This window comes from Ornithodoros turicata, chromosome 6, assembly GCF_037126465.1.
Source record: "Ornithodoros turicata isolate Travis chromosome 6, ASM3712646v1, whole genome shotgun sequence".
Classification (NCBI taxonomy): domain Eukaryota; kingdom Metazoa; phylum Arthropoda; class Arachnida; order Ixodida; family Argasidae; genus Ornithodoros; species Ornithodoros turicata.
The window spans coordinates 19298616-19321722 of NC_088206.1; the positions used below are offsets into that span (position 1 = coordinate 19298616).

The window sequence follows — 23107 nt, forward strand, 5'->3', positions numbered from 1 at the left end:
TCGTGTACGCAGATGATATTGCCTTTCTGGCGTCGTCATCGTCTCCGCGCGCGATGCAAGCCTTGCTCCAGCACTCCGTGCTCCAGCACTACCTTGACACGTTAAATTCTTGGCTTCTATCCCTTGGCCTCTCGGTAAACGCTTGAAAGTCGGCGGTCCTTCCTTTCCTTTGGCGAACTCCGGCTTCCGTCTCGTATGAACTGCTGCCCGGCAACTCTGCTCTTCCTCAGGTTCCCAAATTAAAGTATTTAGGGATCTGGTATGACACGTCGTACAGCCTTTCGGCTCATGTTGACTACCTCACGGGCCGGGCCACGCGAGCCCTAAACTTCTTGGCCTCTTTCAGCAACATGCGATCTGGCCTCCGCCGTCCGGCGCACTTGCATATTTACAAGATGTACGTTCGCCCTATCCTGGAGTTTGGCTGTCCCATTTTTTTCCAGTCGTCCGCAAACACAGCTTCGCCCTCTTCTGGTGCTCGAGCGCAGGGCGCTGGGCTACTGTCTGGGCCTACCAATCACTACACCCACATCGCACCTTTATGCTGAGAGTGGCGTTATTCCTTTGTCCTCCCGATTCAACATCCTAACCCTCCGCTGTATTTTACTTCTTTTCTCTAGTCAGCACTTCCTTCGCGTTGCCTTCCGCGTCACCAGCATCGCGTCCTTCCACGCCCTCCGCTGAACCCCCAGAATCTACCCGCAGCTGGCGTTCGCCGAAGCTCTATGCGATGCCGGTCAGCTTTTCCAGGTTAGCCTTATCGCCTGCTGCTCCCCCTCCCGATATCCGTGTCCGTGTGGTGCCCCTATTCAACCCTGGTCGCGCCAGCCTTCCTCCCTCCGCAGTCCTCTCCGCGCTCCTAGACAGTCACGTTAGTTCACTCTCCTCTCACCTTGCGATCTTCACCGATGGCTCTGTCGTAAATGAGAAAGCGGGCATTGGCTTCTTCATACCATCCATGGGCGTGCGCAGGAGCATCCGCCTCCCTGACTACATCCCGATCTACTTTGCAGAGCTATTGGCTCTTCTGATGGTGCTCCAAGCTGTGCCGTCCTCGCACAGTCTAGTCTGCTTCTTCACCGACTCTTTGTCCCTAGTCTCCAAATTATACAGTGGCCGGAGCTCGCATGAACGTGACCTGCTTCTCGCATTCTCTCCCTCATTCATCCATGAAATTCTTCTGACGTGGGTTCCCGGCCACTGTGGGCTTTCCGCTAACGAAGTCACGGATTCTCTTGCGCGTGCCGCCCTGGCATGTACTCACCTCGCTGTTCCACCCCTGATCCCTACGGTTCTATACGCAATGTACAAAAGGTTTGACAGCCTCCGCAGAGCTGCTGCCCTCCAACAGCAGCTCCGCGCGCGGCCTGAACTAGCCCACCTGGAGCTTGGCTGGAACCCTCTCCCTTGTGGTTCGCGGCAAATGAAGGTTCTGCTCACGCGTTTTCGCTGTCGCGACATTCAACTGAACTACTACCTCCATAAAATTCGCCGCTCTGCCTCTCCTCTTTGCCCTTATTGCCAGCAAGATGAAACCGTTGAACACTTTTTCCTCCACAGTTCACGCTACTCATCCTAACGCTCCATGTTCCTAGGCGTCCCGTTCCGTGCCCAGGATATTCCACTGTAGGCATCTTCCATTCTGTGTTTTGGTAGACTGCCAGGTCGTCATTCCGCTCCCCCGCTCATCTCTTATTAAATCATTTCATTCATCTCATCCTCTCATCACTTCGCATAACCGTCATTAATTGGGCCCTCATGTCACGATCCGTGGCCAATTGCCCCGTGCTATGCGCCACTGCGGAGGGAGACGAAGAAGAAGCGCCATCCCGCTCGAGGAGCAACAACAGCACGCGGACGTTAACTGTTCTTTCGTCAGTTGAAGTCAAACGTTCATTCTACAGCTGTACTCTAAAACGTGCACTCTCCAGCACTGTGCCTTTCGGTGTCCACGTCATGTTCAACAACAGCAGCATCGTCCCCTATATCCCTTCACAAGCAACCGTAAGTTCTATAGTATTTTTTTTATGTATTAGAAGTCTCTTTGAAGATGAAGCATAGCTGCTCGAAGCATCACATCCAAATTTGCGAATGTTGAATTACTCTAGGTTACGTGCATTGCTATACACAATCCGCTATTTAAGCAACGAACATGTGTCCTGAAGTAAGAGGATTCAGTCCAGGAGCCGATATTTCGAACAGATTGTTCTTCTAGTGACCCAGTAGAACAGTCGAAATATCGGCTCCTGATCCGAGGCAAAATTCTGGACATACCCTCCCTGGATGTCTCTGAGTTCCTTCAGTAGACCTGTACCCAGGTGCTCCGAACGAAGCCTCACGTCAAGAGCTGATATTTCTAACAGACGGTTCTTCTAGTGACCCAGTAGAACAGTCGTAATATCGGCTTGCTCTGAGCCAAAATTCTGGACATACTCTCACTGGATCGCTCGCACTTCCTTCTGTAGACCTGTACCCGAGTGCTCAGAACGAATCTTAAGTCAGGAGCTGATATTTCGAAAAGACGGTTCTTCTAGTGACCCAGTAGAACAGTCGAAATATCGGCAAAATTCTGGACATACTCTCACTCTATCGCTCGGACACCTTCTGCAGACCTGTATCCAGGTGCTCAGAACGAAGCCTCAAGTCAGGAGCTGATATTTCGAACAGACGGTTCTTCTAGTGACCCAGTAGAACAGACGAAATATCGTCTCTTGATCTGAGGCAAAATTCTGGACATACTCTCACTGGATCGCTCGGACTTCCTTCTGTAGACCTGTATCCGGGTTCTAAGAACGAATCTTAAAGGGACTATGAAACGATTTTTTTCTTCGTTTCGTTCGAAAGAAGTCATTTTTCTGAGTCTAGAACCGAAATTTTACTTTCGTCGCGCGAGCGGATTTCTCGGGAGCGAATTTAAACGGAGCGGCGAAGGGAGGACAGCTGGCGCCGCGCCGTGACGAGCTGCCGAGCGGAGACACAACGGGTAACTTGACGCGACCACGGCCGGCTCAGCAACACGTCATCGTGACTTGTTGCCGAGCCGAGGAATCTCGCCAGGAGCATGCGCCGTAGGATCCCGCGTATGCGTTCATCGGGAGTGGAAATCTCCATGACAGCAGCTTTCGCGCGATCGGCAGATTTCGGCAGTGGCGGCAGCCACAGCGCGAGGAGGAGGAGGAGTGTCGTTGGGAGGAAACCGAGAGGTCTGCCTGCCTGATTAGGCGGCATGTTTCTCGGGAAGGGAAAGGTGGTGGAGAGGAGGAAAGGAAAGGGTGAAGTGGAAGACCGAGCGGAATCCGCTCGGGGGGAGGATAGCTGCTTCCATGGGCCGACTTCAGGGGAACTGTGCCGGCATACGCCTATTACACATCTGAGGGAAACCCAGGAAAAACCCCAGACGGCACAGCCGGCCCGCGGATTCGAACCGCGGACCTCCCAGTCTCCAAGCGCACGCGTTACCGCTGCGCCACCGGAGCTGGTCACAGCGCGAGCTCGCGGCATTACTTGCCATTGTGCAACACCGGTGACGTAACGGGGAACCGAAGAGCGGTCCGTACAGTTACACCATCGGCAGGGAAATATGCTCGGGAGAGGAGGAACGCGGAAGAGACATTTCCAGCGCGCGCTCCTCGCAGAGTGGAGCGATTTCGTCCGGAAAAATTTGTGGCATATTAGTTTCTCTGCGGGAAGAACAGTTTCCATCGAAAAAAAGTATGGGGGTTCGGGAAATTTCATAGTCCCTTTAAGTAAGGAGCTAATATTTCGAACAGACTGTTCCTCTAGTGACCCATAGCAGTAGAACAGTCGAAATATCGGCTCCTGCTCTGAGGCAAAATTATGGACGTACCCTCACTGGATCGCTCAGACTTCCTTCTGTGACCTGTATTCAGGCGTATCCAGGTGCTCAGAACGAAGCCTCAAGTCACAAGATGGTATTTCGAACAGACGGTTCTTCTAGTGACCCAGTAGAACAGTCGAAATATCGGCTCCTACAACGGCGTTTTAAAAGCTGGCTACCTTTTCAAGAAGACGTGTGTTTCCTTGTCTAGTTTGAGAGTGAAAGAAAGCATGATTAACAGAAAAAGAGAAAGCAAAACCTCAGGCCCTGAACTTTTCTTTCCAAGTTGTGCTACCAAATGTTCAAGATGACTACCAAATGTCCTCATGTCGAGTAGACTCACTCAATACTCACTAAATATCAGGATACAATGTGCAGTGTGAGACTCCTTGCAGCTTGGGCGCAACACAATGTCATTGCCACCCTCCTTGGTCCCGTCCCTCGGTCTACGCAATGGGCCGTCACCACAGCCCTGCTCCGCTTCCCGAAAAACTCGGGCCCCGCGTCTGCCCTCTGACTGGGCTTTCTTTTGCCATGTCCTGCCTGTGCTGCACTAACAGTTTTTCTTTCTTTTTCTTTTCTTTTTGTTTATTTTGAGTTTCTTTTTTTTTTTGAATCGCAAGCCGGCATTAGCCTGGCTGACATTTCCATATTTTGCTTTCTTTTCATTCTATTAAACATATCCCTCTCCAGCATCCGGTGTAACTGGTTTTACTGATAGCCTGCATGACGCCATTAATCTTGTCATAGCTCGTTACCCGGACACCCCCATCCTTTTATTAGGAGACTTCAACTATCCTAGGATTGATTGGTCGCAGCCTAGGCTTTTAGCGTCGTCGAGCACTAGTGAAGACTGCGTTCCTAGAGCTGTGCAGCAATTTCAATCTTTCCCAGTTGATCTCAAGCCCTATACTCGCGTGTCACCCACTTGTTCCTCGGTGTTGGACGTCATATTGACAACCACGCCCGACTTGGGTACAAAATTTGGCCCATCTGCATGGTCTGAGCGATCGTGCTATTTTACATTTCAAAATCTGCACCAGAGCGTCGAAGCGAACCGAAACCGAAAACCGGAATTAACCGTTATTTTTAGCTGGAACTGAACCGTAATTCGCCATCTTGGAGCTGAACCGAACCGTTCTAAAAACTTCGGTTACGGGTTCGGGATACCGGTTCGGTCCGGTTCGGGTTGGTGTGTGCCCCCTGTCATCTATCCCATCGTCTGGTGGCGACATCTGTTTTCTGTGACATAATACTCGAGATCTGGCAGTCCATTTGGTAGCGCGGGACATACAAGGCCAAGGGTGAAGTTAGTTCCTCTCGCCGCCGCTTATAGAGGAAACATGTTTTGTCATTGCCTTCGAAAGTTTGCAGCAGCAATGCATTGTAAGAACATCATGTGGAACATTAAAAACGTAGCCAAAGAACCACCATGTTCAATAAGGCTGCACTGCACTGCTGCTGCAAGTGTGCCGCGACTCGCCCCGTTCAGTCCTTCCATTTGCAACTTGGAAGTGCCCCGGCGCCGACAGTGGTGGCTGCGACGTGGCTACTTGTACAGTTTCGATTTTAGAGGTGTAGACGCTGGCCGAAGTTGTGCCAGTCTGTCAGAACACAGACGCAAAGAAGGCTGAAGGAGGGAACGGGGAGACAACCTTCATTGCCAAAGATCAGAAGAGAACTGATGCAGGTTTATTCGTGCCAGCTCGTGGTTGGCGCCAGCCTTGCGGCGATGGCACTAGAGCCGCCACGCAGTAGGTCCCCTCTAGCGAGCAGACGAAGCGATGGAGCGGATGGTTTCGGGGACCGGTGCCCAGCGGACTTGAGGGCGCAGCTTTGCGGGTTTGACATTTGACATTTATTTATTCTACCAAAACAAATGAAAATACATAGATGAATATACACATAGAGGAACCAGAGGGAGTACTCCCGGTTAAAGGTTCCTCATCAATCGCAAAATGAAGATATTATAACAGAGCACAATGATCAAAACAATTGAAGATGATAAATACACTTGATGATGATACAGATGCAATTGTACAACACTCTTATATCATTGTCAAAAAAAATTCAAGTGGAACGGAGATAGATGATACAAAGAAACGAAGTTGGTTACAAACGAGATGCATTATGGAATAACACATGCTTTAGTTTGTTTCTAAATAGCGGATAAGAACGAATGCATGTTATGTCACGTGTTAGTTGGTTCCACTCGCAAGCTGCACGGAACAAAAACGACAGCTTCCCATAGTTTGTATTAGACGTAGGTAGGTTCAACAGACCTCCAGCTCCTGCCCTAGTACGCCGGGTTGAACGAAGGTGAAGAAAATTTATTTTTGGTAAAGTGAGGTTAAGTTGTAATATACGGTAGGTCAGGCTTAGGATACTATAAGAGATTATGTCATGAACTGTAAGAATACGAATTTCGTGATATGGGACATGAGCGAGCAACGGTAACCCAAATGTAATTCTGATAGCTCTGTTTTGAATTACCTGAAGAGCACGAAGATGAGTTTTGTGAGTTAAACCCCACACAGAAGCACAGTACGTCAGATGAGAGTGTATGAAAGCATAGTACAAGTTAAGCAGAATGGATGGCGGAAAGTAATGTCGGGTTTTTACGAGTACGCTGATACCGTATGAACTCCTGCGAGTGATATCGTTAATATGGGACGTAAATCAGGGTTAAGAGTCCGGAGAGGGAACCGACACTGGAAAGGGGGTTGTAGGGGGAAGTATGGAAGACTCCATATAAGCGGGCTTCAGCCGATCGATGGAAATCTGGTCGCGCTTCCCGTTCATGACGAGGGTGTAAAATTTGGGTGTGCGACTTTTTGGTGACTGGAGCGGCTTGCGTACGTTGTCGACACGTAGGAACACGTGCGTGCAGGTACGGAGGTCTTGATGGACGAACGGCTTGGCCGAAGAGCCATGGCGGGGAGGCACGGGCACTATGGTGTCGAGGATGGCCCGAAGACGGCTGACGTAGTCTGTGGCGTCCGGCACACCCGAGGTCTTGCTGGGGGATATAAACTCGCCGCGAAGCCGAAGCGTAGTCCCGAACATGAGCTCGGATGACGTGCACCCCAGGTCAGACTTGCCAGCGGAGCGCAGGCCAAGAAGGACAACTGGGAGGGCCTCCGTCCAAGACGTCGGGTTAGGTTACGCCTTGAGAGCAGTCTTGAGCTGGCGGTAGGACCTCTCCACCAAGCCATTTGCCGCCGGGTGGTAGGCAGTCGTGCGGATGCGCTGCGTACCCAGTAGAGTGGTCAGGGCAGCAAAAGGCGCTGACTCAAATTGCCGTCCACGGTCAGTTGTCACGGTGGACGGAACTCCAAAACGGGCAAGCCACGTGCTCATGAAGGCAGCGGACGGTGGTCGCGGTTATGTCTGGGATGGGTGTTGCCTCGGGCCATCGGGTAAAACGATCGATGACCGAGAGTATGTATCGCTGGCCCTGCGAAAGGGGCAGAGGGCCAACGATGTCGAGATGGACTTTGTCGAACCGGACATCTGGAGGCAGGAAACGGCTTACAGGTGTTGAGGTGTGACGCTGTATTTTAGCTCGCTGGCACGGCTGGCAGCAACGCGTCCAGTGCTTGATCTGGGCTTGCATGCGTGGCCAGGCGTAGCGATCAGAGATCAGCTTCTGCGATGCCCGGACTCCAGGATGGGATAAGGCGTGAAGGGCTTCGAAGACTTTGCGGCGCAGGGGCGCCGGGACAAAAGGTTGGGGTTTGCCCAACGAAACGTCGCAAACGACGGGACATGTTGCTCCTGGCAGTAGCAGGTCCTCGAAAGGAAGACTTGACTTCGTGTTGGAACAGAGCTTCCTAAGCTCTCCGTCGGAGCGCTGGAACTAGGCCAAGGCCACCCAGGAGAAAAACGCGACTGGGGGTTGTGGTGGTTCTTGTGAAACTGCGCCGATGCGACTGAGTGCGTCAGCGACGATGTTGTTGAGGCCGCTGACGTGCCGGATGTCGGTGGAGAACTCCGAAATGAACGAGAGGTGGCGAATCTCACGAGGCGCGTAGTTAGATCCAGAAGAAATGAAAGAGTACAACAGGGGCTTGTGGTCAGTGTATATGGCGAACTTGCGGCCTTCCAGGAAGCGCCTGAAGTACTTCACCGCAAGATATACTGCCAGCAACTTTTGCTGCATCAAGGCAGAACAATCTTCCATGGGAGGGACACATTGTGGACATTCCCAGACAGATGTATCATTTACTATGATAACGAGGTGCAACTGAACCATTAGTGAAGATATGAAACGTTACCTGAAGTTATTTGACATGCCATGTCCCTTACATGCTATAATAGTGTCAACGATAAGAAGCATGACACTACCATTAAGGCGGTGCATCATAGCCGGCACTTCGTCGTCTACAGTCGAGGGATGGCGGAGCGAGCGAAATGGTTTGTGCAGTCACCGCTTCACAACGTTTTGGCGCTTGCTTGGAAATGCAGTACCGGTGGTGTAACGTCTTCTTTTTGTGTTATTTTTGTTTTCTCTTGGCGCGCGACGGGTCAAGCGAAATCTTGTGCAAACATACGACCGCTCGTGCTCACCCATGTCATGTCCAATACTGTAAACACGCATATCGCGCTCAGCCAGACGGAACAATTAGTGGCGCGGCTTTTGAATGCGCACAGGCTGTCCAGCTGTCTCCTGAACTTCTTCGTTGATCTGTTGCTGTTCCGTGCTGTGCTGTTGTCGGGCGAAGGGTTAGTCACCAGTCGTTTCCTGTGATTTCTGCAATGCTTGGGCATATAGTAAACGAAATCTCCCGGAACACAAAAAACCTAAGTTGGAGAGGACGCGGTTGAAACAAGTTTGTGTCGACATGTTATAGCCTACCGACATTACTCGTAAATTGCGAAACGAAACCGCAACCTGTTTTCTCTATTTCCTGTCACCCTGGGCTTACAAATTTCAGACCACGTTGTGGTGGTGCAAAACGCTTCATTTACTTGCACAGTCAACGGAAATGAAATAAAACTGCAAAGAGGCTGCATAGCATTTCCCATATCAATGGACATCAGTGGAGGAGGAGGAGAAAGGCAAAAGAGAAGAAGAAAAGGGAAGAAAAGTAGGGTAGAGGAGAAAAATGTGTGTGCGTGGACCATACAGCTGCTTGGAATGTAAAGTGCGAATGGAGGTTTCCAGTTTGGTCGAGTATATAATTCGGGTCTGTTGTGGTCATCCTGGTCGGCACTAACCACGGCCCCAGACTTCACCCATGTACAGATCAGCAAGACGTGAACTGGGTCTTTGATGTCCCATTCGGCTGCAGATGACTTTCAGCTCGTGGATCTTGGAGTGAGAGCATTTCATAACAAATTGTCATTGTGAGTGTCACCTTGCCTATCCGCGCAGGAACTTCCAGAAATCCACTCTAGCTTTCTTTCTCGCCTTCGTCGAGGCTGCCGACATCACATGAGCTTGTCTCGATTAGCAAAAGGTACAGGGTACACTGATTACAATTATTCTGGCTTATCGTACTTCCTTCTGTAATCGGGAGCCCTAATTCGCATGCTTCGAGGATAGCGAGGGTCAACAGGCTCTGGCAGGAGGTAGTCGTTATAAATTCGCGCAAGGTACACCACTCTTTTCTCGTTCCGAAAGGCGTCGTCCAGCAGCTACAACGAAGAGGCAGTACTGCCGGTTGGTTATACGTGGAGTTGGCCGTGGATCTGGTACCAGTAGACATGCGCGCACTTCCACAGACCGCACTTCCCCAGTTCCGGTACGTGACTCTGTACTGTACGCTTGCTACCGTCCACCAGTTGGTCCTGATATTTCGCGAATGTTCCGGTCACCATACACGGCATGCTTAGTGCGGCATATAACTGATCATCGGCTCAATATGCCGTTCCACTAGAGAGAGGACTCCGAAGACTACAGCGGTGTTCACGTCCATATGATCTTGTCCGATGCTTGGTGGAACCTCAATGTCAGTCACACCCGTTAGTGTGCACATTTTGCACTGCAGTGTTAGTTCACTGCGCAGTTCTATTCTGCGTTCAGAAACGACTTCCATGTCCGTAAGTGCACAACTGACTGGGTGATAGATTCCGAGCGCCTTGAAGCTACTGATCCGCATGTGAGCATCCAGGTGTTGTAATCTTTGCTTCATCATGCGAGCAACTACACATGTATAACTTTCTGAGGTACCCCTAAAGTATTACTGGCATCATATGCTCACGTTCATCAGTGTCCGCCCTAACGCCCTCACTGTGTAACGGTGTGAGGAAGACGGCACTGTGGGTTTGCCGTGCCGCCTGTGTTTGACGCTTCTGCCATCCCAGTGCTCGCTCATGACGTCGTAACGCTGATATTCATTTCCCAATCTGAGGGAGCCAACATTTCTATCCATTTATTTACCGTACTTCGATCTGGGTCCCAAGTGCTCCGATTCCATTTCAGCTTCCATTCTGATTCAACTTCGATCCTGAATAACTTTTCTCAGCCGGAGCATATTTGCACACTTGCCCATCAAATTGTCCGCTGTACCTTATTGTGCACTAAACGATATCGACGTGTCTGAAATCTGCCCCAACCAGCTCCATCCGCCGCCCGAAATTCCAAATGCTTAGAGTCTAGGGTACTTGATCCGCGCTCCTAGCCACGTCATGGGACGAGGGGATACCCAGTGCGGTTCAAATAACTATTGTAAAGTTGTCCCATGAAACAATACCCCCCCCCCCCCCTTCCCGTTGACACCGTACTGGATGAGTGCTAAAAGCGCTGCCAGGTTTCCGGCATCCAGTGTAAAAGAAAAGATTTCACTGTATAACCTATCCAGCGCCACTATTTTTTTACAAGCATGATCCTTCCACATTTCTGTGGCTGCGACTGGGAATTCCAAGACAAATACGTTTCATCTACTGTTCCCCGAGAAAATAAGCATCGTTGAACAAACAATAAACAAAATTTGGGGCTGGGCTACGCTAGCTACGCTGCCCGTGCTCGTGCTCCCGCGTCATGGTCAACGTCGGCCTCGTCGTCTTCCGGCCACGTGCAGCGGTATATCATTTCCAGCGGTCAAATTGTTGTTGCTTGCGACGACACACTCGATGATAGATGGCAGCACTTTGCTTCCCATTCTGAAGGGACGTACTCAACGGATGACCATACCTGACAAAAACTCGTGTGCCGAGTCAACGGCTTAACATAGATGAAATCTTTTTGTTGGTATTGGCTCTTGATATGTTTTTCTAGTGCGTGATCGAGCCAGATTTTCGATTTTGGGCGGCTCTATTTTGTAAGAGAGCGGAATGTCGAAATACAGCTTTTCCCAAACCTTTCGACGACGATATAAAAATTTCTGAGTCTAAAACGCAAAATCTGCTTCGATCATGCACTAGATCTAAGCATCCTCTTCCATTTAAAAGCAGTTGCACGTAGATCAACCAAATTTTCGCGGCGCTACGAGAGTTGAAAAATGTATGGGGATTCCCATAGAGCGTCGGTGGTGATGCACCGCCTTAAAAGCATAACTGTCACTTATGACCAGGTATTTTATTGGTCCTGCATATTTCTTTGCACTTCTGGGGATGACTGTGGTAACACAGATTCTGTTTCTCACTTCTCAATTAGAAACTGCACAAGTTTATTATGTCGTGGGTGTGTACAGGAAATGAGGCACACAAACGATGATAGCCCTGACAGGACGGGGATGCAAAACGTTGGCGAATCATGCGGACAACACACCCAGGTATCTGCCGTCTGTTCCTGGGTCCAGGGAATCCCCAAACCCAGCTTGTAGACACGCAATAAGCAGTGAACCCGAGGTAGCTGTAAAAAGACAGGACACGTTCCTAAACACGTAGTACAGTAATTTCCTGACAATCATTTGACCTCAAAGCCCCCTAACCAGGCCCTTGAGTTGGACAGTTAGTTAGAGTCTTCGTAACTTTCATGGGGCATTCGTCGTGTGTGCAAACAACGACGAAAATAAGGATTGCTCAACGTACCTGTCGTGGGTGCAGTAAGCGAAGACTGTGATCGTCGCTGCAATACTGCGGTAGATACACCACCAGATGTTCTGGCCGAAGACAGAGATCTGGGAACAGAGTGTGCTGCGTGCTACACTGTATTTCGCCGTCATTGCACAACTCTGCCACTTTACCAGCACTGCAGCATAGGTACTCATCCGGTTCCTGGGAAGCACAGACGCCGCACAAACACTTGTATTGTTTCCGGCGTTGTAGTGAATGTCACGGGATCAAGTATTGAGCACTCCCATCATGAACTTACCTAAATCCGTGGTCCTGAGGCTCGTTCTGTTGCGCTAACGCAGCAGCGGCACGTACATCACCAGCCACTTGCATAGGAAGTGGGTCAGTCGAATATGGGTCGTCATCAAACATGTATTCGTCACCGGAGCTATTACTAAGGGCATTTGAACAGCACGATTCGCCACTTTCGCTTCCGAGTCAGACATTTCCGTTTGTGCGTTCGCCCCCCCCCCCCCCTGACCTTACTCATGCAAGCTGCAAGCCGCGCGGACGACTCTGGCTCGCCGCGTCCTTATTGGTCAGATTCATTATGACGTTGCTAAAGATTCTTGGCAGGGAGTTCCGCTTGACGCCTACATCCGACGTCTGCTCTAGCGCCGCTTACACACGAATTACGCAAAAAGTATTCTGTCGATCGGGATGGGACTTTCGGAGTCATGGTCAGTGAAGGACGGGGAATCGCATTTCACTGTTGTTTCGGAATCGATCAGTGGTCGATGCGACAGTCCCTTTAATAACCCATGGCGCGCCCACGCAGACATGTCTGAACCTGACGACCACCACTGCTGCACTGCCGAGTGCAGACCAGTGTTGCGGATTTGGCCGCTCAAATCGGATTTAAATCAAATCCGCATTTTTTCTGAAGGTAGTAAATCAAATCCAAATCAAGTCCGGATTTAATTTTGACACGTTAAATCAAATCCTTTTAAATCCGGATTTGTTTTTCTGGACCTAAATCAAATCTGCTTTTAAATCCGGATTTATCGAATCTTTTGACAAATCCGGGAGCCAAAATTCGCGCAGTAGCATTACTAGACCTATAACCGTGTATACAAATTACTAATACTGCACGTATTCACTAAACAACGCTTAAATAACAGCGTGACATGGCACACCGAGCGATAAATTTCGTCTGATCCGCTGGCCGAAATTTTATTCATATTTTAGGGCATACATTTTTTAGTTTTTACATTTTTAGTTTAGTTTAGACAGACATTTTCGGTTACGTCACCACGTATCAGCCTGTGTCAGGGGTGGATCCAGACGCTCGGTTTGGCGGGGGGGTTTCTTTGTCGGAGCGCGTAGTGGGGGAGGAGGAGAGGGAAATTCAATGGATAGGCTTACGTTTTGGGGGGGGGCGATTGGGGGGGAGCAATTGGGCGTGTTGCTTCTACTTACGGCCGTCTGCTCGCTCTACCACAGGAGCTATATAAATGATATCTATACCATTCGAGAGAGAATGAGTTAGCGGTTCTAATGAGTCTCCTTCAAGGGAATGCGTGTACCCGCTCATGAACAATAAAAGTTCGAAATAGTACATTTTTTGCCAGAAGTGCTGTGTTCGGAAATTTTTTCGTAGCGCCCCTTTAAAGTAGGAGTCACCGGACTTTTTCCACGCGCTGCAACCATTTGAACCAACCATCTGATTTGAACCAACATTCGCCGCCGCAACCTTCCGCCTCTCCATGTCGGAAACGGTTCATCGGATGGAGCTCGAGATTGTTGCACTTGTCATCAATCGAGATGCTATCTAACATATTTTTTCCATGGAAGTTAAAAATTGTCAATTTCCCACCCTTGTCGATTTAAAATGGAACTACCCAAGAGTGGACAGAAGGCGACCTCACTGTGTCACCTCTAGCGTTCGCACGCCCCGTGCGGGCAACGGGCATACCAATCTCGGATCGTTGGGATCATTGAACGTGGATGTTGTATTTCACGCGCGACCAGCTGCCGTACGATTAGCTGGAAGCTAACACCGGCCGCATTTTGGAGGGCATGAGTACTTCCCCAGAGCTAGGCAGTCCCGAGTATTGCCCGAGCCCAGAGCTGCGTCGGCCTGCAGTGTGACAGCATTAGATTCCTCCTCACGAAAAAAACTCGCCCTCCGTCATTTAATTCCCCGTTGGGTCAGACGGCTCTCCTCGCCGGCGCGTAGCCGACAGCTGGCCACTCCGCCGCGCGGAATTGCGCAATGGCAGTGGAAGAGGGGCGGAAAGGGAAGCCCAACGAAAATACATGTAATGAATGAATGGTGGGAGTTGAGTTGAAGGCATCCAGAAAGAAAATAGTAAAACTTTATCGAAAATGAGCCGCACTTTCTGTTGCATTGCCAACACATAATTTTTGTATTACACCAAAATAGAAAAAGTGATACTGATAAAAGCGTATTGAATCGTAGATGACTGGCTTACTCTGGGAGGGGCGGTGCATAACCCCCATCTCAATCATCACGTATCGTGTTGGTGTTGACTTGGGCTTCACGGGGCATGAACAGTGTGGAGCTGGTAGGTATTATACACCTTCCGAAAAGCGGATTTTGGGTCAGGAACCTCCTCGTCCATTTAGCACCGGGCGAACACCTGAGTGAAGGAATTCCTATCGCGGGCCTAGGCTCAGCTACGCCCAAAAACACACGACTGCGTCGATTTCTACCATCAGTACTCAAAAGACCACAGGTCGTTGGTTACTATACCCTGGGGGTCACAATTAAATGGATCGTTAATAAATCGTGGGACATGTTACGAATACTTATACTAAACATGTAGCCCATGGGTCTATTTTAATGCTGACGTTTCGGGGCTTTGTGAAAATTTTCCTCGCACAGTACAGACTGTTGTAATAAAGGAAAAAAAAAAAAAAAGGGGTATGCGAGGAAGAGTGGCACATCTTGCCATGATTGTCCGTGGGAGTAGGACTGGCTTGCCTTCCCGAAATTCCGAAATGATAGGATGTCATATATTTATTGTTCTTTTTTGCTTTGTTTTTGACGTGAATGCGTGTACCTATATGCGTTCAATATGATTGCGAAGACCAAGAATTTCGCGACATGATTTGGCAAGCTTGAAACGGGTCGTGCTAGAGGTCCACGGGAAAGGTGCCGTCCAATCGACAGAATAACTGCGTTCAAAGAACTGCGCCTGGTGTTCCCTCGATGCGGTGAGGGGAAGTGATTGGAACAAAACGGCTACTCCTGTTGCTCTGGGGAGAGGACGCCGTTGGTGCGTGTGCAGATTTCAGACAAGGTCACATCAATTCGCGTAGAATGCGAAACAGCGCTTAGCTCAATTTCAAATCCATGCGTCTTGTGAGGGAGCTTGGCGAAATCCACGCGCAAATCCGCTGAAAAAAGGCGATTGAATCCAAATCCAAATCATACCTGGAATATGGGATTGAATCCAAATCCAAATCATCAGTGGAAAATGCGATTCAATCCAAATCCAAATCCTGCCCATATTTTTTTGCGCAAATCAAATCGCAAATCAAATCCGCCAGCCCTCCGGTGGATTTAAATCCGGATTTAAATCAAATCCGTGGATTCAAATCCGCAACACTGGTGCAGATGTGCCGGCGCTGTGGCCGCGTCGCACGTCGCACTCGCCACGCGCCTTTTTCCTTCCCTCTCCAATCACGGAGCATGCGCGCGGCGCGGTGGCTACAGACATACCACGTCGCGATTCTTGCGTAGCGAGGACTAAATGCAAACGCATTGAAAAGTTATTGCGACCAACAAAGAGAGAATTGCTGTTATGGACAGGACAACAACAACGTCCTTATTTGCCTGCCAGTTGTAGTTGAAACTTCATCGCCTGTAATTGTCATCAGCACACATCTATCAATATGGGCCATAGGTAAAATCAGTTCTTTCACCCGCACGCGACAATTAAGATGAGAAGCACTACTTCGTAGGAAAAATTATCTACGTGACAGCGTAGAGAACGTATGCTACTTTGCATTTACTTTACCCAAAATGAAGTGCAGGCGGCCTTCCATGATTACTTGCAGGAGTTTAGAGACATCCGCTCTCCGATACCTCGTAGTTTGCGGCGCAAACAGTTGGGTGAAACTACAAAATCGCAGCGTGAATAACTGCGTGCAACATGTAATATTTTCTGGTACAGAGACGCGAATGTAAGCTGCACTGGATGCAGTTGGTCAAAATAAGGCAATCGAAAAGGACGACAACAGCGTCATGTGCAAACGTTCCCTCGCGCACGCGGATGTAACTGTTCGTTCCTCAGTTGAGGTCAAACGTTACAGTTGTACTCTACGCATTACTCTCTCGCACTGTTCCTGTTGGTGTCCACAACAGTTTCGTTCGTCTTGTTATGTTCAACAACAGCAGCGTCGTCTCTTACTTCCCTTCACAAGCAACCGTAAGTCCTGCCGTATTTTTTGTTTATTCGATTAGCATAGCTGCTGAATCATCATTTTCAAATTTACGAACGAGTTAATGAACGTAGGTTAGGTACATTGCTATCCGTAAGCAATTATTTCAGCAACGAACGTGTGTCCCGGAGTTCAGAACGAGCCTCAGGTCAACAGCCGATATTTCGAACAGACTGTTCTTCTAGTGACCCAGCAGAACAGTCGAAATATCGGATCCTGACCTGAGGCTTCAATAAAAAGTTATCGGATCGCTCGGTCTCTCTTCATTGAACTGGTGTACGGGAGCTCAGTGCGAAGCCTCAGGTCAAGAGCCGTTATTTCGAACAGACGGTTCTCCTAGTGACCCAGTACAATAATCGAAATATCAGCTCCTGACCTGAGGCTTCATTAAAAACATTATCGGATCGCTCGGCCTCTCTTCTCAAAACTGGTGTACGGGACCTCAGATCGAAGCCTCAGGTCAACAGCCGATATTTCGAACAGACGGTTCTCCTAGTGACCCAGTAGAACAGTCGAAATATCTGCTCCTGACCTGACGCTTCATTACAAGAATTATCGGATTGCTCGGTCTCTCTTCCGTAAACTTGTGTACAGGAGCTGAGAACGAAGCATGAGGTCAACGGCCGATATTTTGAACAGTCGGTCCTCCTAGTGACCCAGTAGAACAGTCCAAATATCGGCTCCTGACCTGAGGCTTCATTAAAACAATTATCGGATCGCTCGGCCTCTCTTCTGTAAACTTGTGTACGGGAGCTCAGAACGAAGCCTCAGGTCAACAGCCGATATTTCGAACAGACGGTCCTCTTAGTGACCCAGTAGAACAGTCCAAATATCGGCTCCTGACCTGGGGCTTTATTAAAACAATTACCAGATTGCTCGGCCTCTCTTCTGTAGTGGTGTACGGGAGCTCGGAACGAAGCCTCAGTTCAACAGCCGATATTTCGAACACACTGTTCTCCTAGTGACCCAGTAGAACAGTCCAAATATCGGCTCCTGACCTGAGGCTTCATTAAAACAGTTATCGGATCGCTTGGTCTCTCTTCCGTAAACTGGTGTACGGGAGCTTAGTGCGAAGCCTCAGGTCAAGACCCGATATTTCGAACATACGGTTCTCCTAGTGATCAAGCAGAACAGTCGAAATATCTGCTCCTGTCCTGACGCTTCATTACAACAATTATCGGATAGCTCGGTCTCTTCTGTAAACTTGTGTACGGGAGCTCAGAACGAAGCCTCAAGTCAACAGCCGATATTTCGAACAGACGGTTCTCCTAGTGACCCAGTAGAACAGTCGAAATATCGGCTCTTGACCTGACGCTTCATTACAACAATTATCGGATCGCTCGGCCTCTCTTCTGTAAACTGGTGTACGGGAGCTCAGAACGAAGCCTCAAGTCAACAGCCGATATTTCGAACAGACGGTTCTCCTAGTGACCCAGTAGAACAGTCGAAATATCGGCTCTTGACCTGACGCTTCATTACAACAATTATCGGATCGCTCGGCCTCTCTTCTGTAAACTTGTGTACGGGAGCTCAGAACGAAGCCTCAGGTCAACAGCCGATATTTCGAACAGACGGTCCTCTTAGTGACCCAGTAGAACAGTCCAAATATCGGCTCCTGACCTGGGGCTTTATTAAAACAATTACCAGATTGCTCGGCCTCTCTTCTGTAGTGGTGTACGGGAGCTCGGAACGAAGCCTCAGTTCAACAGCCGATATTTCGAACACACTGTTCTCCTAGTGACCCAGTAGAACAGTCCAAATATCGGCTCCTGACCTGAGGCTTCATTAAAACAGTTATCGGATCGCTTGGTCTCTCTTCCGTAAACTGGTGTACGGGAGCTTAGTGCGAAGCCTCAGGTCAAGACCCGATATTTCGAACATACGGTTCTCCTAGTGATCAAGCAGAACAGTCGAAATATCTGCTCCTGTCCTGACGCTTCATTACAACAATTATCGGATAGCTCGGTCTCTTCTGTAAACTTGTGTACGGGAGCTCAGAACGAAGCCTCAAGTCAACAGCCGATATTTCGAACAGACGGTTCTCCTAGTGACCCAGTAGAACAGTCGAAATATCGGCTCTTGACCTGACGCTTCATTACAACAATTATCGGATCGCTCGGCCTCTCTTCTGTAAACTGGTGTACGGGAGCTCAGACAGAAGCCTCAGGTCAACATCCGATAGAACAGGCGGTTCTTCTAGTGACATAGAACAGTCGAAATATCTGGAAGGGCTCTTGTCTTGCAAACAGTACTTTAAAATAAAAAATAAATAAAACTTGAACCGTCCATGGCTTTGGAGTCAAAATTGCGGGAGGGGGATAACGCTTCGATGAACTACAAAAGGTATCCATGGAGCAAGAAAGGCTGTGAACCACTGGACGATACAGAGTGGTCGCGAGAATTCGGGAACGCAGGCGTTTTTTGAGTTTGTCAAGGTATGGCGAAGAGATGCCGATTGTTAACTTTGCACCCCTCATTGTGCTGGGGGATTGGAAAAGTCGAAGGTGTTGATGAACATCCCAGTGTTAATCCTATTTATACTTTCGAAAACTTTGACCTGCTAATATAACGACACTACAATGCCGACACTGGATGTTGGTTTCCCCGTATTATTTTTTCCTCTTAAGTGTACTGCAAGAAATGGTCAAAGATTGGACGTTGACTGTCGAGCTGGACACTGAAGCAAGACGAAACTGCCCTTTAGATACACTGCAAGGTCGTAACTGTGGAGGATCAGGCCCAATGAAAACCTTGCACAAATCGCAAAGTTCCAAGACCTATGATTAGGGTTCCGGGTGTTCGGGGTTTGCTTTATCGCATATTTGGGAGGGTGTTTTTGACGTTTATTTTATGTCGAAAAGGGGGAAATGTTACGTGTTTTTATGCGTGTGTTTATTTTATGCTGAGAATTTTCAGTAAATAATCATTCATTAAATCATCATTAAAGAATGAGAATCTATCTTGCAGAAACGCTTGCTGTTACACGTTAGAACTTGCAGAGATGTCATGTTACTGTGTGTGTTCGAACAACCAGCAAACCTTTCAAGAAGACAACTGGTGTGTTATGTGTGTTCCCTCGTCCAGTTTGAGAAGGAAGGAGAACATGATAGACAGAAAAAAGGAAAAGAAAAACCTTAGGCGGTTGCCTTTCCTTTTTAGTAGTCCTGTGGAATGTTCGAAATTACCTCAAAATGTCCTCATGTCGAGTAGACTCACTGAGTACTCACTAAATCTCGTGATCTCTCGATATCAGACGATATCTCGATATTTAGTATCAGACGGATGCTTCGCGTATTGCTAAGTGGGTAACTCATTGGATAAAAGAGTCACCCACTCTTGTTGCGGAGGCTGGTAATTCACGATGTGAGGCCCGACATAAAAGGAAACTAACAACGTCAACCATACATCATCAAGGAACAGTGCTCTTCCCGACCTCTCGGATATTGACTCAAACCTCCAAAAGCGGAGTTTGTCAGATTAATCTGTATTATTCCAATTTAACGCCATGACTCGAAACCCTACCTACGATATATGCGTGCGTTATAAAACTAAGTACTACGTGGTCTTGTTTCCAGGGTGACGCAGCAAAGAGCGGCGTGCCGGGTGACTTCGTGGTCTGTCCTGGAACGTCGCGTTCCGTCCAGAGCAGCCTCAATGCTAATAGAACCATCAGCGCCACGTGTGACAGATGCCACAACGCCTTCATATTTCCTAAGGTAGCTTTCACATTCATACGAACTATGGTAGTGGGGATGAGTTCGCGAAGCGAGCAACTCCATCAACAGTCTAGTAAGCCATGCGTTCTCTAGACAACGCACAGTAAGCATAGCAGCGAACGTTTTCGACACCGGGTTAACAAGAGTAAGATATTTAATGAGGAGACCAAGCAAATACGAAATATTCCACAGAAAAGAATTGTGAGGAATTTCCACAACGCATTTTCTATTGATGCTGCGGGGAAAGCATTCGGCGTTCTTGTCTCATGCCGCCGTCGTCATGGAACGGAACGGGCCCTTAGATGTTGTTTCGTGTGATGCTTCGTGGCTTGGCGAGCAAAAGATTCAAAATATAATGTTTGATTCGCAGGTACTCAACTGTCTGCACAGCCTCTGTAAATTGAGCCTGGAAAAACAACAGACAGGCCCCGACAAGTTGAAGTGCCCTCAGTGTTTACAGGAGACGACCTTACCAGCCGAGGGCATTGCTGGACTACGCCACATCAATCACCCTCAAGACCTTGGTGCTCGATCGTTCTCGTCTCACATGCACTGCCTGCAAACACACAGCCGTTCCTGCGGTTGCACGTTGCCTTGACTGCGTCCACTACATATGTTTCAATTGTGTAATGGCCCACCAATTCATGCATTGGCTTCAAACCCACCGCGTTTTCACACTGGGTGAGATCCACATCTATCCAAAAAACCTTAGAAAAAACGATCAAGCGGCACGTTGTTTTCGCCACAAGAATGAGACTCTTCAGTTCATCTGCAGGACCTGCGACATTTGTGTTTGCAGGGAGTGCACGGCATTTGAACACCCCATGGGCACCCACAACCTCATGGCTCTTGTCGATGTGAGGCGGAAGTTCACCGAAGGTCTTTCATTCGTCATCAGCAGCACTAAAAAGAAAGTCAACAACCTCCTCAGCTCTGTGACCGGCATAGAAACAACTTTGAGTCGGTTACACATCCAGTACCGCAAGGCTCAGGCTGATATCAGCAGCTCCTTCGAAGCCTGGAATGAGACGGCACTGGAACAGAGCAAGCAAGAAATTTTGATAGACCTAAAAAACAACTATAATAAGATACATCTGTTAATGGAGCGCCTGGGCAAGAAAGTGGAGGAGAGCCTATGCAAGATCATCAAAGTTTGCGGCACTGCCGAAAGGCTTGCGAACCTCTCCTCTACAAACAAGGAATTATTAGCATTTCAACAACTGCTGGACACAGATTTCCAGGAAATAATGACCTTCAACCCTGAGACACACTTGCAGGGCATGGACCTGGTGTTCGTGCCAAACTTCACCGCCTTGCAAGTAAGCATCCGAAATTCCTTGGCGTGTACCCAGCAGCGCTCCGAAGTCTGGCTGCGTGGAGCGTACTCACGACCCGATATCAAGGCCCCTACCATCGACAGTCCTTCCAACAGATATTCCCAAACTCCTCTTCAAACGATCAACGCGTCATCAAGCACATCATTAATGCGTGAGCCCACCTACTGCAGTCGTGCAAGTTGCTCAGCAAGCAATGACCCATGTTCTACAAGGTTCTTGCCTTCTGCGGGAAAATGGTCCATGGTAACAAACCCAACAGTTCCCTCTGGGCCTGACCCTTCGAAACCCAACGTTAGCCCGCTGCGCAGTTCATTCGCCTTGGGTAACATCCTGCATAAGATGTCCCCAATAAAGCGCCAGAAAATTCTCTACCACAGCAAGTTCGGAGAGTTCGGTGTCATGGAGGGACAGTTCACGGAACCGTTTGGAGTCTCTATTAGTGCTCAAGGCGACATTATCATAGCAGACACCAAACGACATCGTATCCAGGTATTCGACCGAGGCGGCAGCAGGTTCAAGTTACGCTTCGGAGAGTGCGGCAGGAAAGACGACCAGTTACATTATCCAAACCGTCTTTTTGTGGCTTGCGCTTTTGGCGCCATCAGTCACCGAGCGATCGCAGACTCACCAGGTCCAAGTTTTCAACCAATACGGACATTTCCTGCGAAAGTTTGGTTCCTCACTCTTGGAGCATCCGCGCGCAGTCACTGTCGACAGTAAACGACGAATCATCGTCGTTGAATGCAAAGTGATGCGCGTTATCATCTTCGACCTTTGGGGAAATCTTTGGGGAGTCAGTTCAGCTGTTCCGAGCACCTCGAGTTCCCGAACGGCGTCGCAGCAAATGACAAGGATGAAACATTTATCTCGGACAATCGAGCCCATTGTGTGTAGGTGTTCTCCTACAAAGGTGCACTTCTCAGGCTCATTGGTGGAGCGGGTGTAACAAATTATCCCATAGCTGTCTGCATCAACAGAAATGGTCATCTGGTGGTATCGGACAATCACCACTATTTCCACATCAGGGTGTTTACCCAAGACTCATCACTTGAGTGCCTTCGAAAGCCACGTGAAGCATGCACGGTGCTACGATGTAGCTCTCACGCACGACAACTCCGTTATACTTGCTAGCAAGGATTGCAAACTCTACATTTATCGCTACGACCAGTCGTTGTTCTGAATGTTTGATCACACTAAAAGTTTCCGAAGATACTAGTGTTTGTGGCGTTTCTTCGTGGGTGGCACTTATTTCTGTTGGTAGCGGTTGCGTGATGGGATTGGTATACGTAGGGAATGAATTTGTCCTTGGAAGAGTAAACCTAGGCCCTCTCAAGGCAGTCCGTGGTTTGAATAATTGTTAACGAGTAATTCACAAAAAAGAAATTCAGCGTAGGTTTGAACATGTACCCTCTAGAGTACAGATAAGTGATGCTACCTTTACACCACATCCCTAACCGGTAATCTGGAAGGTCCTCGTTCAACCCCTGGTGCTGACAGTCGTTGGTTTTTCGTAATTGCTTGTTGACATCGTGTCCTAGGCTGTATGTGTTGTGTTTGTCCATAGATGGATCTCTGCTCGCTTGCCTGTGTTAAATAACTGCCCGTTGCTAACCAGAAATTCCGTTTACTGTCTGCCATTAAAGGGCAGCGGGAGAAAAAAGTAGTAGAAAGTAGCACTTCACTTTTATGCGTATGTTTGTGCTTATGGACAAACTCTGATAGAGGCAGGCTGACGGGCTGGGCTGGCGTTCCCTACAACAAACAGTCACGCTTACAGGGTTCGCAGAGTAAGACACCGGACCGGG

General features: G+C 48.8%; 1 pseudogene; it reads left to right on the plus strand.

Moving 5' to 3' along the window:
- Window positions 1-1858: 1858 nt before the first annotated feature.
- Window positions 1859-22661, plus strand: LOC135397697 (B-box type zinc finger protein ncl-1-like; annotated as a pseudogene).
- Window positions 22662-23107: the final 446 nt, after the last annotated feature.